The following is a 20,834-nucleotide window of genomic DNA, read 5'->3' as shown; positions in this document are numbered from 1 at the left end:
CTGCCGATAATAATAAAATGAGGTGAAATCTAGTAGAGGTCACTGGATGGCACGTCCCGGCACTTATGGCGAAATGTTGTTCTGTGGATTTCCGAGGCCTACACTTCAAAAGTTATTGATTTGCTGTGAAATTCTTTGCGCCATTCTGAGACTATGAAATGTATGAATGTTAATTCTTTCTACCTTTCATTTTATCTATTAAATTGAGAACTTAGCTTCTGGAGAGAAAAGGACAAGAAACCTGAAACCATATTGATTCATAGCACAGCTTTTTTGTACATCAGCGCACTCTGTTAACATGCTAATAAACTCATTTATAAATCTTAAATTTATAAATCAATCTGTACTTATTTTCTTCAATGCCTTCTATGCACATTCACATAGAGAATTGAACAAATTGAGAGAATGATCTATTGCCTTAGTTAGAGTACATTAATCTCCACGGCAATCGAGCCAAAGGTGGGCAGCGGAAATGTTACAAGGACACCCTCAAAGCCTCCCTGATAAAGTGCAACATCCCCACTGACACCTGGGAGTCCCTGGCTAAAGACTGCCCTAAATGGAGGAAGTGCATCCAGGAGGGCGCTGAGCACCTCGAGTCTCATCGTCAAAAACATGCAGAAATCAAGCGCAGGCGGCGGAAAGAGCGTGTGGCAAATCAGTCCCACCCACCCCTCCCCACATCGACTATCTGTCCCATCTGTGACAGGGACTGTGGTTCTCGTATTGGACTGTACAGCCACCAAAGAACTCATGTTAAAAGTGGAAGCAAGTCTTCCTCGATTCCAAGGGACTGCCTATGATGATGATGATGATAATACAATCGAATCTCTAACTAACACAAATTAACTATATAAAATTTAAAATAAAACATATGAAGTGAAACTACAGAAAAATGACTCACAATAATCAAGAAGACTTCAATCAGATTTAAAAGTAAACTAAAAGTTAGGGCAGGTTTTAGCAAGTGACCATTTTCCCATACCGACTGCTTCAACTCTGCCCTCTTCTGGCAATGAGAGAGACCTACAAAAGACACAGAAATCACATGCAAACTTGCATTGTGACCCATAAATATGAACACAGAAACATATACATATACACAGAACTGAATAACAGAAGACAAAAAAGCTTATTCTAGTACTTTTTAAAAATAAAAATAATTGTCGGAATTGATATTTTTCCAAAGATTTTTATTCGGTTACAGTCTGGTACCTAATTTAATTTTACCAACACTATACCATTCCTGACCATTGTTGGAAGTATTCATAAAGCAAATAGACAGGTTCCCAAGTCAGATGGATGTAGAATGATGTGAAACTGGCACTGGGGAGGGAGAGAGATAAAAATTCTGGACTATTCCTGGAGAGAAGCGAATTGTCATTGAGCAAAGAATAGGTACAGGAAAATATATCATTGAGTGCATATCTTAGGCCAATTGTGTGATGTGCAAATGGTGTGTCATAACCAGACTTTTCCTAAACTCCTGCCCTCCATTTACACTGGCACCTGAAGCTTTCTTCACACGACCATGGAAGGGATGGCGAAAAATATTAATTGCCCACTGTGGTACTTTATTTTGATTTGTTGCTTTATTTAAATTTAGCGGTGTACTGGCTACAGACCCTGCAACACATTTTGCACTACCACAAAGTACCATAACTGATGCGGGCCTATAATTCATTTAGGCCGTGAAATTATGTTGTATGAAGTTTAGTGTTCACACGTAACTCATCCATATGCAATTCCTTTGTCATTTATTTTAATAGTGCCATTAACCCAGATGAGTTAAAAAAAAGCCCTGTTAAAATGTGGAGATTTCATGGTTTTATTGTTTAAAACAAATGAACACAGTTCCACAAACATTTTAAAAAATCCTTCCCAACACACTGAGTGAAATATTTATCAGCTTTGGAATGATGTCACATAAAAGTCTAGTCAAAATAAAGTGAACAGAAAATTTATGAACATTTTGAATTAATTAATAAAAATTGACAATAAAATATAATAAAACATAATTACTAACAATGCAATCAATCATTTCTTAAAAATTGCTATTATATTTGCATAAGTGATTAAAGGCATTAGTCCAGCACTAAGTCTACATGTAGGGTGAGGTCAGTGGCATCTATTCAGCATACATTTTATCCTTTGTTTTGTATCCAGCAGGTACAAATTTGATCCGATGCTTTAAATATAATTTGCTAATTTTTTAATAATGTATGCAGTTATTTCTCAACCTGATCCACCTTCACTCAGATTTACTGCTGAATCAGCTTCCTGACTCTGATCCTTTGCCTTCTGCTCTTAAAATGATTGAAAACCCTGATCCACTTTTATGGTTTGAGATGGCAGTGGCACACGAGTCATATCATTAACACAGCACAGGAGTCTACCGATTTTACACTTAAAGAGACATGTTCATCTGGCAAGGCACATCATCTGGTTAAGCACCTATTTTTGCATTTAACAGGCACAATTTACATTGAAAAATGGACCATAAGCACATTGCTTGTGAATCAGCATTAAGAATACATATATGTTCAACCAAATGCACATTGAAATGAAGTACAAGTCGTGTACAATTGTACATTAGAAAATAGATATAGAATGCAAGTGTGCAATCTATACAAGGGTGCATTCGATTAAAAAAAATTACTGATAGGGTAGGTGTGCATTATATGTGAATGCAAATTACTCGGTAAATGTTATAAATTTCTGCTCCCTGCGCAGAGCTTCGCCCACTGGGGGCATATATTGGAATTTGGATGCAGAGGTTAGCAGACTTTCCAGATTTTTCCATTAATGGATGGAAAATCTTGCAGAACCCACTGACCTCCATGCCTGAATCCCGAATGTGCACTCCCGGCGGGTGACACTCCAGGCCAGGAGTACAAATGTGGAAAATTTACTCATGGGTGTAAGAACTATCACAGCATCTTGTCTTTGCAATGACTTACTTTACCAGAATTATAGACAAAGGAATCCCAAATGACACAATCAGTAACATATAATATCATCAAGCCTTCTACTATAAATATTGCATTGTTGAGTTAAATGGGAACTGTGTTCATGAAAAAAATCTTTGGCAAATATATATTTTGCTCAAGGAATAAAAAAAAAACACCAGAACTGTGCCACAATTGCGGTAATAATGATATTGTGTGTAAGTGATGCAATGGTTCTTTCAGTGCCATTTAAGCCATTACATAATATGTTTCTAAACAGACAAACACATTTTCACAGATAACAATCCATTAAAATTGGCAAAATGGCCCTGAAATCTCGCTCCTCTGCTTCCTGCAGGCGTTCGACAGAAAATGGTTAAAAAAATCGGCGCCTAATTTTTCCTGCTGCGCCCACCAGCGATCCCGGTCCTGAGGCCTCCTCTCCCTGCATATTGGAGCGCGTGTACGTCTGGAAGGATGTATGCTGGAGCTGGAGTCACATAGCACTGGGCAGCCAAACCAGATAAAGTATTTTCTCATTCATAATAATGGGAGCTCCGTAAGTAGGCGTTCTCATTATTATGATTGAGAAACACCCCCCCGACCCCAACACCAAAACACCAATAAAAAATAGAAAAAATACATTAATTTAATTTAAATTAAAGTTAATAAATGTCTTAGAAAAAATATATATTTTTCCAATTTATTTTAAGTTTTTTAATTATGGTTTAAAATAAACTTACCTTATTTGGTAGGGTTTTTATATTAAAATGTATTTTTAAAATTTTATCTTTATATGTTATTTTTTGTTTTAAAACTCTTACGCTGGTAAAAGTAGGCTCAAGAGTTTTCAGGACATTTGCTGGGCAAGTGATTGGCAAATACCACCATCTTGCCCATGCAAATGTCCTGGCTGCTGAGATGCATTGGATCTGTCAAGCCAGAGCTTGACAGATTGGAAAAGCTGGTTTTCAGTGCATGCGCATTGTGTGACGAAAACCGGCTTTGGCGATGCCTTCCCAGGTCCGTACACACTCCGTACAGACCCGGAGAGGCCGGGATTTCTGCCCCAATGACTTAGAAAAATGGCAACATTTCTTGCTGCATCAGATATCACAACTGTTCCAATATGAATCTATTCCATCACCGGCATTGGTAGAGATATTTCAGAGCTGGATGTTCAGTCCTATTCCGTCACCAAACAACCGGCATTGGTAGAGATATTTCAGAGCTGGATGTTCAGATATCAGCTTTACGAGTTCACTAGCAGTCTAGCCTTTGAATCAGAAAGTTTTGGGTTCAACCCCATGGCGCCCCCCCCCCCCCCTCCCCGCACCCCTCTTCCAGATTTTGAGCATATAATCTAGACTGACACTTCAATAGTGTGCTACTGCATTACTGGAGGTGCTTTTCTATAGTAGCAATATTAAACCGAGGCCTAGTTTGGCTGTCCCAGTTATGCCACTTTTCAAAGAAAGGTACAAGGAATTCTTGGTGACCCACCAAATATTCCACCTACAACCAAGCCCATCCAAAACAATAAATTTTGCTGGTTATCTTATTGCTGTTTGAGTGCATTGCTATGTGTTTGCCTATTCTAACAATCGTAACAATACCCTGTACTTCAAAGCAACTCATTACAGAATGAATAGGAAAATACTATTTCCTGTGATTGGAGGGTCAGCAACAAGCAGTCATCAATCTAAAATTGTCATTAAAAGAGTGAGGAGAAAAATTGGGAATATTTCTTTACACAGAGAGTTTTTGGAACATGGAACGCTAAAGGGAGTGGTTGACGCAGTCACCATAACATGTTTAAAGGAAAAAGTGGATAAATATTTCAAGCAGGGGGAAGATTCAGGACTATGGGGAGAAAGTAGAACAGCATGGATATGACACGATGGTCCAAACACCCTCCTTTCATTCCATGAACATCTATGGTTCTTTGTAAAGTGTTTTGGGATCCCTTTGCGAAATGTGATAAGATACTATGTAAAAGTAAATTCTTTCTTTCTTGGCAGTTTCAGGAACTTGAAAGCTCGCAACACTGCACCAACACTCCTTCAGGAGTTAATATCAAAGAAATAGCTGGCACACTGACACTGCTCCATTCTTCACCATGTCCTATTACATTTTGACTTATAAGTGCTACAAATGAAGGTAAAGGAATGTGCACAAAACACAACAACTCCTTTCACAGTAATTTCAGATTGAATTACACAGAATAACATGCACAAATACAGAATCTGATGAGAAGGGAAATCTCTTAGACTTCTTAAATAATTTCAGTAATTTCCTTGTTTTCACATTATGGTCATTTACATGCTAGTGACATAAAATTATGTCTGCCCACATTCCCCAAGGAATGACTTCACGGTTCTGTTCCATTCTATACACACATTGAGCTGCCAAGCACACAGACAGTGAGCTTTTCCTTTCTTTCTTTTATCCTTTAATATCCTTTCTTTTATCAAATTCTAAACACCTGAACTATCGTATTTGACTGGGAGAGAGAGCTGGTAATGAATAGTGGCTTTTTAACATGTAAAGCTTCATTGGTGTTTTTCTATCAAACAATAATATGGACTGCTGTTGTGTGCAGGTCCTATTGTCAAATTTTCTTCTGTTCTTAAAATCTGAAAGGAGCAGGCCTTTTGAGCACCACTTCAAATAATTTAAAACATGGAATGCACAATCGATGATACTGCTTGCTTAGCAGACTTTGTGAAGGACCTTGAACAACTTGGTTTATTAAAACAAAATGTTTGCTTGGCATAGCACACCACTGTAATGATCGGTAAGTCTGCCTATTGCAGTTTTTGTTCTTGGCCCTCGTGGAAGTGATATGGGGTTGAAACACAAGCATTAGTGAGTCCTGTGTGTGTGATGATGATGCTAAACAAATCATCTGTCACCACATTGCCATACTTACTGGTAATGTAAGGTCAGGAACTCTGTAATTTTTATTTCAGGCACAGTATGTGTGACATTGTTGAATTATGTATGAAATTTGCATCCAAATTGCTACAGAATAATTTTATTTTCCATTAAGGAAAAGGAAAACAGCAAATGCTGGAAATCAGAGATCGATCAGCAACTGAAAGTGAAAGATAGGTTAACTTTTTGGGTGTAACCCTATAACAGAAAATATATGAACAAGCTAGAGAAAAGGGCTTTATAGCAAAGAAAATGTCATGTATCTTACATTATTATATATAACTGTATCCTAACATGCTATACATGACTGTAATAAGATATGACCTGTAACCACCAGTATACCTTACCACCAGGGGTGCACTTGCAAGAGACAGGTATATAAGGACAGGTCTCAGGCAAGTGCAGCATTCCAGAGCTGTGAAATAAAGGTGCAGGTCCAGAGTGACCTTGACTTCACTACATGCCTTGTGTGAATCTGTACTGAGGGGACAGGACTTTACAGTGGCGACGAGTTACGGGATTACAGAATCCACAGAATGGCGAACAACGGATCAGATGAAAAGTACAATGCGGGAGACAACTGGGAGGACTTTACAGAAAGGCTCCAGCAAAGCTTTGTAACCAAAGACTGGTTCGGCGACAATAAGGCAGACAAGAGAAGAGCCCATCTCTTGACCAGCTGTGGCTCGAAAACATACGCTTTAATGAAGGATCTGTTGGCACCCGAGAAACCAGCAAGCAAGTCGTTTGAAGAATTGAACACACTGGTAAGAGACCACCTGAAGCCAGCGAGCAGCTTACACATGGACAGACACAGGTTCTACAACTACAGACGCCGTGTGGGCCAGAGCATACCCGACTTCGTGGCGGAACTTCGGAGGTTGGCTAGTGAGTTCCCCGATGAACTGAGGAGAGAAATGTTGAGAGACTTTTTCATTGAAGGAATAGGCCATGCAGGCATATTCCAATAGCTCATAGAGACCAAGAACCTGACCTTAGAGGCAGCAGCACTGGTTGCACAGACATTCTTGGTAGGGGAAGAAGAAATGAGGTTGATTTACAATGCAGGTACGACAACTAACGAAATATCAGAACAAGAAGTTCACAGCACTAAACAAGCTGCTACCCCCACACACAGACAAAACCGGGAGAACAGGCTTTCGACAGCAGGCAGAAGCCATCAACGGCCACAGGAACGGCCGTTCACACCTCATCAACCCACAATGCGAGCAATCTACTACAAACTGAGAGAAGCTCAAGAGAGATCAGCCAGACGCAGCTCATTCCTTGGGAACACTTTGAACAATGGAACAGGTCTGTGCTGGAGGTGTGGGGGTGGGCACTCGTCAAGGGGATGTCAATTTCAGCAGGCTGTTTGCAGAAATTGTGAATATACAGGGTATTTGGCCCGCATGTGCAAAAAAACGGCAGCTCGGCTGGTATACGAATCGGATGGGTCGGAAAGCGGACCAGAAGATGGTGGGGACAGCACCCGGGACATCGATGTACAGCAGGTCAACACGATCAATGGCCGCTGCTCCTACAACAGGATGCCTCCTATAATGACGAGGGTCCGACTCAACGGGATATCTGTCAACATCGAGGTGGATACGGGAGCGAGTCAATCTCTCATGGGTGCTCAACAACTTGAACTGTGGCCGCATAACAGAGACAGACCAAAACTCACAAGGGTCAACACCAAACTAAGGACCTATACCAAAGAAATCGTACCAGTCCTCAGCAGCGCCATGCTCTCTGTCACACACAAAGGGACAGTGAACCGACTTCCACTGTGGATTGTCCCCAGAGACCCCCCAGCACTGCTGGGGAGAAGCTGGCTGGCAAAACTAAACTGGAAATAGGATGATGTCCATGCCATGTCATTAGAGGAATGGACCTCCTGCTCAACAGTTATAAAGCGATTTGAACATCTCTTTCAGCCAGGTCTGGGCGCTTTCAAAGGGGCCAAAGTCAAAATCTACATCACACAGGATGCTAGACTGGTCCATCACAAGGCCAGAGCTGTACCCTATGTGATGAGGGAAAAGATTGAACACGAACTAGACAGGCTTCTGCGGGAAGGCATTATATCATCTGTGGAATTTAGCAACTGGGCAAGTCCCATCGTCCCAGTCATGAAGCCTGATGGATCCATACGAATCTGTGGGGACTACAAATCTACCATAAACAGAGTATCCCTACAGGACCAGTACCCGCTGCCCAGAGCGGAGGACTTATTTGCCACATTGGCTGGAGGTAAATTTTTCTCAAAACTAGATCTCACATCTGCGTATATGACGCAAGAATTGACCGAGGAATCCAAGCTACTCACCCCCATCAACACACATCGAGGCCTTTTCATGTACAATCAATGCCCATTCGGCATCAGGTCGGCAGCTGCCATATTCCAGCGCAACATGGAGAGTCTGCTCAACTCCATCCTGGGGATGGTTGTATTTCAAGACGACATACTTATCACAGGCAGGGACACCGACTCCCATCTCCGTAATTTGGAGGAAGTACTAAAGCGGTTGGATCGGGTCAGCCTACGAGTCAAGAAATCCAAATGCTTGTTTCTCGCACCCAAGGTTGAATTTTTGGGCAGAAGAATTGCCGCTGATGGAATCCGCCCAACAGAGTCCAAAACAGAAGCAATTCGCCTGGCACCCAGGCCCCGGAATGTCTCAGAACTGCGCGCCATTCTCGGGCTACTCAATTACTTTGGGAACTTTATGCAGAACTTAAGCACGCTGCTGGAGCCTCTCCACGTGCTGCTCAGGAAGGGGTGCAATTGGTTTTGGGGGGACGCCCAGGAACGCACCTTCAATAAGGCACGCAACCTTTTGTCTTCCAACAGTGTTTTGACTTTCTTTGACCCAGGTAAAAAGCTAGTTCTCACATGCGATGCATCAGTGTATGGGGTCGGGTGCATTTTGCAACATGTCAATAGTGCAGGCAAATTACAACCCATAGCTTATGCCTCCAGGTCACTTTCGCGGGCGGAGCGCGGGTACGGTATGGTAGAGAAGGAGGCGCTCGCGTGCGTGTACGGTGTCAAAAAGATGCACCAATACCTTTTTGGGGCCAAGTTCGCGTTAGAAACCGACCACAAGCCCCTCACGTCCCTCCTATCCGAGAGCAAGGCAATAACCGCCAACGCCTCGGCACGAATTCAACGGTGGGCACTCATGCTGGCGTCCTACGACTATACCATAAGGCACAGACCAGGTGCAGACAACTGTGCCGACGCGCTCAGCAGGCTACCCCTGGTGATCACAGAAGGGTCTGACGAACAGGACTGTGAGATAGTCATGGCAATCAATGCCTTTGAGTCCACAGGTTCGCCCATGATGGCTCGCCAAATCAGAGCCTGGATGGCCAGCGACCCCACGTTATCCTTAGTAAAAAGATGTGTCCTAACCGGTGACTGGGCAGAGGCATGCGATGCCTGCCCCGAGGAATTAAAACCCTTTCACAGGCGCATGCATGAGCTATCACTACAAGCAGACTGCCTGATGTGGGGCAGCCGAGTAGTCATGCCTCTGTGAGGCAGAGAGGCATTTGTCCGGGAGCTCCACTGCGAGCACCCGGGGATCGTTCTCATGAAGGCCATAGCCAGATCCCAAGTCTGGTGGCCTGGTATTGACGCGGACTTGGAGCTCTGCGTCCAAAGGTGCACCATTTGTGCCCAACTCAGCAATGCCCCCAGGGAGGCTCCACTGAGCCCCTGGCCCTGGCCTACCAAACCGTGGCCGGGGTGCACGTAGACTATGTGGGCCCATTCATGGGCAAAATGTTCCTCGTAGTTGTAGATGCATTTTCAAAGTGGGTCGACTGCACCATTTTAAACTCGAGCACAACCTCCACCACTGTGGAGAGCCTCGCAACCATGTTTGCAATGCACGGAATCCCTGACATATTGGTCAGTGACAATGGTCCGTGCTTCACCAGCGCAGAATTCCAAGACTTTATAATTGACCACGGCATAAATCACGTCAAGACGGCACCGTTCAAGCCGGCCTCCAACGGCCAGGCGGAGAGAGCAGTGAAAATCATTAAACAAGGCATGCTTAAAATCCAAGGTTCCACGCTGCAGGGTCACCTGTCGCGACTGCTGCTGACATACAGATCTCGTCCGCACTCACTGACTGGGATCCCCCCCCGCGCAACTGTTGATGAAAAGGACTTTAAAAACAAGGCTCTCATTAATCCTCCCAGACATGCATGAAATCGTTGAGGCAAAGTGCCGTTCGCTGACTGAGTACCATGACAGAAATTCGAGGGGGAGATGGAATGAGATAGGGGACAAAGTGTTTGTACTAAACTATGGCAGGGGTCCCAAATGGCTTGCAGGGACAGTAACGGGCAAGGAAGGAAACAGGCTACTGGTAGTATAAATGGACAATGGCAAAACCTGCCGGAGGCATGTAGACCAAGTCAAAAGCAGATTTACCAACAACACTACAGAACCAGAGGCAGACTACAATGTGGAACTCGCACCACACCTGGTGGACAGACAGAGGGAACAACCTGAGGAAAGGGCAATCCCAACAGACAGCCCAGGCGAGTCAACAACAATCACACCAATCGAAACAGACAGCCCACGCGAGATACCAGCAACCACACCCAAAGCAAAACAGACACCAAGGCAAACAACTGAACCACAACTCAGACGCTCCACGCGAGAGCGTAGACCACCTGAGAGACTGAACCTATAAAGATAATAAGACCTTGGGGGAGGGTGATGTCATGTATCTTACATTATTATATCTAACTGTATCCTAACATACTATACATGACTGTAATAAGATATGACCTGTAACCACCAGCATACCTTGCCACCAGGAGTGCACTTGCAAGAGACAGGTATATAAGGATAGGTCTCAGGCAAGTGCAGCATTCCAGAGCTGTGAAATAAAGGTGCAGGTCCAGAGTGACCTTGATTTCACTACATACCTTGTGTGAATCTGTACTGAGGGGACAGGACTTTACAGAAAAGGTCTTGTTTTATCTTCCGTGAGCATATTTATGGAGGAGTGTTTCTTTAAATTATAGATTCTGCCAGAGAGACGCTCTAAGCAAATGATGATACAAATTCAGTCACAATATTATACAATTAACTTACATTATAATAATAATCTGAAGCATCTACATTTACAAGATTCAGTTTTGTTTTCATTCGTCAATTTATGACTGTAAAATTTTCTTTTAAAATTCAAGTGTAAGGCCCATAGTAAAAAGATTTGAGTCAAGGCCAGACTGTGAGCAATGCAAATACAAAGAAGCAAAGCTTCTATAGTCATGTAGTCATGGAGCAATTGACAGGGTAGGATTGTTAAGCCCTATTCAGATAAAAGCTTCAGTTTGAGATGACAGGCCTGGCAGTATAAGGTGAGGAACTCTGTGGTTTTTGCTACAGCTTTATCTGTAATAAGTAGCAACGGTAAAAATCAAACTATGTAAAAAAAAATTCTAAATCACTATAATAGAAATTGTAGACTGTGGGAATCATTTTATGAAGTAATGCTGCTTAAATGATAGATTCATGTGTTTAAAAATGTTTACAAATGCCTGTGTCAAAATGAATGGAGTGAATATCCTCTGTGCAACAGTCACATACGAATGCATTCAAGTGTTTGTATGAAATTCTAGCATCCAGTATTTTATGAAGCTCATTTGTTTAAAGCAAATGAACACCTTTGACATAACACTGGACAGAAACATTTCATACAAGTGCAATAATGTGTTTGCATGCTACTACTGCACAAAGCAATTTCATGTTTAACATTGAAATCTCAGTTACAATGCAATGCAATGACACTGATTTAATTCTTAAAGGAGACGTATAGTTTAAGGGTAATGTACTAAGAGTTGTAAAATTGGAAGTACTTAACCTAAGATAAGTGCTGGTCAATTCATGCATTCTGTAAATTAATTTGTTGTCGTTATGCTCTCCTTTTTGGAGGTCAGTGTTTATTCATCTCAAAACAGCAGACATGCTGAAATATTGTAGGGATTGGTGGATCCTTGCTGAAATATATCTATTCCATTAACAATAAAACCATTAATTATTGTTTAGCTCCAGACCGGCTCCAGGGCATTTGTTTAAAAGAGTTTTTTAAATTACTTGTTCTTTTCTCAGTTTTTTCTGACAGTTTTCTCCCTTCCTCTGCTGGATGAACTAACTCAGTACACAAGCACTAGTTTGAAAGTGAAAGAAAGAAAGACTTGCATTTATATAGCGCCTTTCACGACCATCGAACGTCTCAAAGCACTTTACAGCCAGTGAAGTACTTTTGGAGTGTAGTGACTGTTACAATGTAGGAAACGTGACAGCCAATTTGCGCACAAGCAAGCTCCCACAAACAGCACTGTGATAATGACCAGATAATCTGCTTTTGATATGTTGATTGAGAGATAAATATTGGCCAGGACACCAGGGATTGCCCCCAACTACTTCATATGCTATTGAGCTGTGTGGAACATTACAACCAAGCCTGATCTTGCACTTGCCCAACGTCCACATGTGCACGTTTTCATTAGTGCTCATCAGAACCATGGCTAAGTTTTCGCTACTCAAGTGCAGGTGTGTTCAAATCCTAACTCAGAACAGACTGGAATTGAAACTTGGGTGTTGTGGACCTTTGTGACACACAGGGTATTGCATTTACCCACTGAGCCACTGGTGGAGCTCAAGTTATTTCATTTGTAATGATTCAATTTATAGGATTCCCTAGTGCATCCCTCAGTTTCAGCAGCAAAGCAGTGCGTTAGCGAAAACCCAAATCTCCAATATCGGGAACTCTCTCCCCCAAAAAGCTGTTGAGGCTAGGCCAAATGACATTTTCAAAACTGAGATTGATAGATTTTTGTTAGGCAAGAGTTTTAAGGGTTATGGAGTTCAGATTCAGATCCAGCCATGAGCTAATTGAATGGCGGAAAAGGCTTGAGGGGCTGAATGGCTACTCTTGTTCCTATGTTCCTAAAAACTGATATTGGTGGAAAAAACAGTTCATAAACAAACCAATCCCACTGAGACCAATACTATAGAGATGAGGCACTGCAAGATGATCCTGTAGCCCCATGTCACTCCAACAACTTCTAATTCTCTGAAATGGATGAATCCAGAATTGCATTGATGAGCCTATGATTGGGATTATTTTGGCAACAAACTCAATAAAAATAATTAGCTGCCACTTATCTAAGGGTAAGCACTTACAATTTCTGGCAGCACCACTAATCTATAGATCTTCTGCTTTTTCAAGAATTACCTTTCATTCTTTAATTCAAACCCATACACTTCTTTTCAAATTCAGACTTGAGCTACCCATGATAAAAGCTTGACTCAAGGCCAAACTGAATGTCAATACAGTTATTAAACTTTATTCAGATAAATGTTTCAATTTAATGGAAGACAAATTTGATTTTAACAGATTTTTTTCAAGCAAATGCACAAAATATTTAAAGCCCCGCACTCCAGAGACACATTGGTGCCAGTCCAAAGGGCAATGTTAAGCTCAAGACAGCCAAATAAGAGCAGCTTTGATAAATAATGCATGTATAATTTCACAAAGAGGAAACCAAAGTAGGGCACTTATTTGAGAATTTGGTATTGGCTTGGAGCAAAGACCATGATTGTTCCCATGTGAAAAGTGGATTGATCAATAATAATAAACTGTGTGTAGCTGAATAATTCATAGAGTTTTTCTGTACACTCAAAATAAATGGTTTTTGATAACAAGAGAAGCATGCAAAAAAAAATGCTAAAGCCATTAAAAAGGATATCTACATGAAATGCTAATATTTCAATATTAATAGCTCTATATCATTATAATTCAGCTTGAGCATGTTAAGCATGTTGAAGTTATTTTTGGAAAGATTATTTAGAAGATTTATCCATACATGGAGAGCTAGTTTTTTATTATTTGAATTTTGATCGTATTATCATTTTACCTCACAGTAATTTGGCTGGATTAAAACTAGATTCAATTTTAATTAAAAAATATAAATAACGTTGAAACAGTTTGAAACAATGCATTTCTGCAGTGCTCCTCGTGGACAGGAAGATATGAGTAAGGAAAGGAGAAAAGAATAAAATGCAGATATTTGCCCCTGATCATTTTGTTTTGAACCTTGAATGATTGCTAAATAGGAAGAGGGGGTTAGAAAATAACTGGAGGAAAAGCAGATACCTGGTGTAGCAACCAGATATAAATGAGAGGAAAGAGGCAACCTGCAAGAGAGAGATGCCAGCCAGGTCAAAGAGAAGAGCAGAAAACTGAGGGTTTGACCTGGATGCACTGCTAATAGAGGTACACAGCAGGGATGTTAGGGGTCAGGGACTGAAGAACCACTAGGCATGTGGTACACAGTTTGTGGAGGGAGGTGGCTGTGACAGTGCCTACTCCTGTATCCTAAGACTCCTTTGCAATACAGAAATAAATGTAATGACCTCACCAGAGCAGCCAAGGTAAACAACCTGCTCTTTATGACCCTTTATTTGCAGTCTTTCTATATCTGTGGCACTCTTTCATTCATGACGCTCATGGTATTCTAGGACAGTGCTTTGAACTTCTGATTCGTTCTCCCATCCTGTTTCATCTGCTGCCTACAAATGTCCTTTCTTGCTTTCTGCCCCTCTAATAATGTTATGGGTGCAGAAATTCTTCTCTTCAGAGCAGTGTTCTGCTGGTATAGGAGTTCCGTCTGCATCTCTGCATCCACCTCAGTCTCAACCTATTTTCTTGGGTCAGGATTCACTAAGTAATCACAGTGGGCTCTTGGCAGGATTGGCAACATCAAGAGGGGGCCACCAGTGCAAAGAAGGAAGGTCCAGTGGCAACACTGCTGTAGTATCATAAATCTAGCATAGAACTTTAATGGGGCAAATGACCACTGAAGACATTGTGGATACTGGGACATTTAACAGGTAAGTCATTGGAGGCAGAATAGATGGAGAGAAGGCCACTACAATGCCCCTTTCCTCCATGGCGGTACCTCAGGGAAGTTACGAATGATTTACTGCCATCCTCCTCATTGTGGCACTGGGAGGTGGTGGTAATGTGGGAAGAAAGAGAGAAAATCTGCTGGGAACCATGACACGCATCCCTCATATAAATACAAAATACTGCGGTTGCTGGAATATGAAATAAAAACAGAAAACGGTAGAAATACTCAGCAGGTCAGGCAGCATCTGTGGAGAGAGAAACAGAGTTAAAGTTTCAGGTCGATGACCCTTCGTCAGAACTAGAAAAAGAGATGTAACAGATTTTAAGCAAGTGTAGGGGCAGGGAAAGGGGGGAGGGGAGGAAAGAACAAAAGGGACGGTCTGTGACAGGGTGGAAGTCAGAAGATATTAAGAGACAAAAGGGATGATGGGGCAAGGCAAAAGGAAATGGTAATTGGACAAGTTAAGAAACAAAAGATGAGTCTAGATAGGGTGTAACTGGAGATGGCAGAATCTCCAACAGCTGCCATGGGAAAGAGAGACAAAAAATAGAAAAAAAGAAAAAAATAGGGGCAGGGGTTACGCTCTGAAATTGTTGAACTCGATGTTGAGTCCAAAACGCTGTGAAGCGCCTAAAAAAAAGATGAGGTGCTGTACCTCGAGCTTACGTTGATCTTCATTGGAACAGTGTAAGAGGCCAAAGACGGAGATATCAGAGTGGGAATGGAGCGGAGAATTAAATGACGGGCGACCGGAAGTTCAGGGTCATGCTTACAGACTAAACGGAGGTACTCCGCAAATCGGTCACCCAATCTACGCTTGGTCTCCCCGATGTAGAGGAGACCACATGGGGGTACAGAGACGATTCACTAGGCTGATTCCGGAGATGAGAGTGTTACCTTATAATGATAGATTGAGTAGACTGGGTCTTTACTCGTTGGAGTTCAGAAGGATGAGGGTGATCTTATAGAAACATTTAAAATAATGAAAGGGATAGACAAGATAGAGGCAGAGAGGTTGTTTCCACTGGTCGTGGAGACTGGAACTAGGGGGCACAGCCTCAAAATATGGGGGAGCCAATTTAAAACCGAGTTGAGAAGGAATTTCTTCTCCCAGAGGGTTGTGAATCTGTGGAATTCTTTGCCCAAGGAAGCAGTTGAGGCTAGCTCATTGAATGTATTCAAATCACAGATAGATAGATTTTTAACCAATAAGGGAATTAAGGGTTATGGGGAGCGGGCGGGTAAGTGGAGCTGAGTCCACGGCCAGATCAGCCATGATCTTGTTGAATGGCGGAGCAGGCTCGAGGGGCTAGATGGCCTACTCCTGTTCCTAATTCTTATGTTCTTATGTTCTTATGTGAGCAGCGAAAACAGTATACTAAATTGGAAGAATTACAATAAATCGCTGTTTCACCTGGAGGAGTATTTGGGGCCCTGGACAGTTGAAAGGGAGGAGGTAAAAGGGCAGGTGTTGCATCTCCTGCACTTGCATGGAAAGGTGCCGTGGGAAGGGGAGAGAGTGCTGGGGTTGATTGCGGAGTGGACTAGGGTGCCGCGGAGGGAGTGGTTCCTTCAGAATGTTGAAAGAGGAGGGGAGAAGAAGATGTGTTTGGTGATGGGATCACGCTAGAGGTGGGAAAATGGCGGAGGATGATCCGTCAAATGTGGAGGCTGGTGGTGTGAAAGGTGAGGACAAGGGGAACCCTGTCGTGGTTCTGGGAGGGAGGAGAAGAGGTGAGAGCAGAGGTGTGGGAAATAGAACAGGCACAGTCGAGGGCCATGTTAACCATGGTAGATGGGAATCCTCAGTTGGGGAATAATGAAGACATGTCAGAAGCACTAGTGTAGAAGGTAGCTTTGTCAGAACAGATGCGACGGAGATAGAAAAACTGGGAGAACGGAATGGAGTCCTTACAGGAAGTGGAGCATGAAGAAATGTAGCTGGGTAGCTGTGGGAGTCAATAGGCTTATAGTGAATGTTTGTCAATAGCCTATCCCCAGAAATGGAGACAGAGAAGTCGAGGAATGGAAGGGAAGTGTTGGAGATGGACCATGTGAAGGTGAGGGACGGGTGGAAATTGGAAGCAAAGTGAATGAAATTTTCAATTTCAGGGCAAGAGCAGGAAACGACATCGATACAGTCATCAATGTACCGGAAAAAGAAGTGAGGGAGGGGACCTGAGTAGGACTAGAACAAAGAATGTTCCATATGCCCCATAAAAAGGCAGGCATAGCTAAGACCCATGCGGGTCTCCATAGCAACACCTTTAATTTGGAGAAAGTAAGTGGAGTTAAAGGAGAAGTTGTTCAATGTGAGAATAAGTTCAGTCAGGCGAAGGAGGGTGGTGGTGGATGGGGAGTGGTTGAGGAGGAAGCGGAGCTCCCTCAGGCCATCCTGGTGGGGGGTGGAAGAGTAGAGGGATTGGACGTCCATAGTGAAAAGGAGATGGTTGGGGCCAGGAAACTGGAAACTGTTAAAGTGGCGGAGGGCAGCGGAAGAGTCGCGGATGTAGATGGGAAGAGAGTGGACAAGGGGGGGAAAAATAGATTCGAGATAGGAAGAAACCAGTTCTGTAGGGCAAGAACAGGCTGAAACTATGGGTCTACCGGGGCAGTCCTGTTTGTGGATCTTGGGAAGGAGATAGAAGCAGGCTGTGTGGGGTTGGGGAACTATGAGGTTGGTGACTGTGGAGGGAAGATCTCCAGAGGAGATGAGGTCAGTGTCGGTCTGGGAAATTATGGCATGATGTTCAGTGGTGGGGTCATGGTCCATGGGGAGGTAGGAGGAGGTGTCAGAGAGTTGCCGATCAACCTCTGCAAGGTAGAGGACGGTTCGCCAAACAACAACAGCGCCACCCTTGTCAGCAGGTTTAATGACAAGGTTGGGGTTAGATCTGAGCGAGCAGAGTGCTACAAGTTCAGAGGGAGGTAGGTTGGAGTGAGTGAGGAGAGCAGAGAAATTGAGATGGCTGATGTCACACCGGCAGTTTACAATGAAAAGACCTAGAGAGGTTAAGAGGCCTGAGGGCGGGGTCAGGTAGAGCGAGAATTCTGAAAACGGATCAGCAGTGAGGGGGGAAGACTCCTGGCCAAAGAAGTGGGCACGGAGGTGAAGGCGGCGGAAAAAGAGCTCAGCATCGTGCCGAGCTCAAAATTAATTGATGTGGGGGCATAAGGGGATAAAGCTCAGGCCTTTGATGAGGACTGATAGTTTGGGGTCAGAGAGGGAAAGGTCAGAGGAGATAGTGAATACATGGCAGGGGGTGAGATTGGATGGGATTAGAGGAAAGTGAATGGGAAGATGGTTCTGGAGGGTCGTTGTTGCCCAAGAGTTGTTGAAGCTTATGATCCTTGACACCTGAAAGGAAGGAAAAATGTTTTTTGTTAAAGTGCCAGATCAGGTGAAGAATGAAATGGAACTGCGGACCAGGACAGCTGAGAGATAGAGTGAGTCGGTGCTGCTGAAGAGAGAGCTCGAGAGCATACATGTGGCGGTGCATGGCGTTCAGCGTGGATCTCAGGATGCTGCCAGAGGCCAGAGGCTTCAAGGAATGCTGAATATCTCGGTGATATCTGTAATCCTAGGTGGATCCAAAATATGAAGGGTGGAATTTCAGTTGGAATCCACTTGGATGAAGTCGGAGTCGGAGACAGTTACTGAGGAACGAGATGTGGCGGTGAAAGCGAGTCTTGGCAAAAACTTGATCAAACATGAGAAGGGAAACAGAAAGCAATGAAGGTGAACAAGGTAAAAGAGACAAATGGAAATCCCGTCAGAGGGAAGAGAAGAACTTCTTCAAGGTGTTCATTCCTAGAACATAACAACGTAAGAAATAGGAGCAGTAGTAGGCCATTTGGCCCCTCGCGCCTGCTCCGTCATTTAATCAGATCATGGCTGATCTGATCTTGGGCTCAACTCCACTTGTCTGCCCACTCCCCATAACCCTTCACTCCCTTATCGTTCAAAATTTTGTCTATCTCCACCGTAAATACATTCAATGACCCAGCTTCCACAGCTCTCTGGGGCAGAGAATTACACAGATTTATGACACTCTGAGAGAAGAAATTCCTCCTCATTTCAGTTCAGTTCTAAATGGGCGATCCCTTATTCGTAAACTATGCCCCCTAGTTCTAGATCCCCCCATGAGTGGAAACATCTTCTCTGCATCTATCTTGTTGAGCCCCTCAGTATCTTATATGTTTCAATAAGATCATCTCTCATTTTTCTAAACTCCAATGAGTATACGCCCAACCTGCTCAACCTTTCTTCATAAGTTAACCCCTTCATCGCAATATTCAACCTAGTGAACCTTCTCTGAACTAGAAGACGAGGCAGCAGTGAATTAAACACTAATACAAAAGCAAAATACTGCGGATGCTGAAATCTGAAATAAAAACAGAAAATGCTGGAAATTCTCAGCAGGTTAGGCAGCATTTGTGGAGAGAGAAACAGAGTTAACGTTTCAGCTTGATGACCCTTCGTCAGAACTGGAAAAAGTTAGAGAGGTAACAGGTTTTTAAGTAAGTGTAGGGGCAGGGAAAGGAGGGAGGGGAGGAAAGAACAAAAGGGAAGGTCTGTGATAGGATGGAAGGCAGATGAGATTAAGAGACAAAAGGGATGATTGTACAAGGCAAAATCAGATGTTAATGGGACAAGTTAAAAAACAAAATATGTGTCTAGATTGGGTGCAAATGGAGATGGCAGAATCACCAACAGCTGCCATGGGAAAGAGAAAAAAACAGAACAAAAGAAAAAAATGCACACAGGGGTTACGCTCTGAAATTGTTGAACTCGATGTTGAGTCCAGAAGGTTGTAAAATGCCTAAACAAAAGATGAGGCGCTGTTCCTCGAGCTTGTGTTGAGCTTCTGCATCCCTCATACTAGTTTTGCATGCAGTGAAGACGTGGACATCAGAAATCTCAGTGGGGGCGAGGGCGGGAAATCTCTGTTGGGATGGTGAGATGACCGTTGGTCTCACTGCTACATTTTTCCCACAATTTCTGTGAGGACCTTGCCTGATTTCAGCTGAAATATTTGCCAAAATAACAGACGTAACCGTAGGCCTAAGGAATCATCTGAGGTTTTCTGCCCAGTTGTAGGTCATGGGGTAGATGATGGTGAAGTTGGCTCACCAAGCTGCCTTAAATCACTCAGCTTGGGTTAAATTTGAGTTCTTTACCAACCCTCAATTGGGCTGTTTACAAGTTACTGAGTGAATGAATTAACCCTTTCCTGCTGAATCATCAAGGAAGATGTCAAACAATATGTCATGCATTAACAAATATTTATTGGCTACAATATCACAACTTAAAATTAAATATTGAGTATATGAACAGTTAAACAGATATAAATAGAAGTAGTCAGGATCATCTAACAGTTTGGATAACCTCTGGAGCATCACATTGATGGCCTTCTTCGGTGGTGGTGTTCCACTTGAATCCTCAGCTCTAGCTGAACTCACCTGCTTGAAGGGACACAAAGCACTCTTCTTTACCCCTTGGCCTCAAAGAGATGCTTCTTACATTCATTTAACCGATCTGAGTGGCACATGTGTTCACCCGATTTGCTATCAATTACTTCTAATAAACATGAAGGGTACCTTTCAGCCGCTAAAGCATGGATTTCTTGAGGAGGCAAGACTGTATCTTTATTTTACAACACCCTCTTACTTATCAATCTTTGTCCCTTCAAAGTGTCCCACACAAATATGAGGGAATGTGAAATCTTTATGTCTTGTTAAGTGCCATTTGTGTGTCTATGCCTCTTCTTTAACACTGGTTTCCACAGGACCAGATAAGCCATGACATATTTATGCCACCCCTCGGAGTTATTTTCTGGGATTGAGTTTTCCAAATGGCTTTCTAACACCAGTAAGAAATGTCTTCTTTATCTTCACAAGCCTTTATATCTTAAATGGCCTAGAAGCTTTTATGGTTTGACTAGCTGCCGAAACCTTGTATTTTGTTTTCATCAGCTTTGCCTTTCAGCCATTTCCTGG

The sequence above is a fragment of the Pristiophorus japonicus genome, chromosome 7 (assembly GCF_044704955.1).
Source record: "Pristiophorus japonicus isolate sPriJap1 chromosome 7, sPriJap1.hap1, whole genome shotgun sequence".
NCBI classification, from domain to species: domain Eukaryota; kingdom Metazoa; phylum Chordata; class Chondrichthyes; family Pristiophoridae; genus Pristiophorus; species Pristiophorus japonicus.
Note: the sequence above shows the minus strand (reverse complement) of the source record.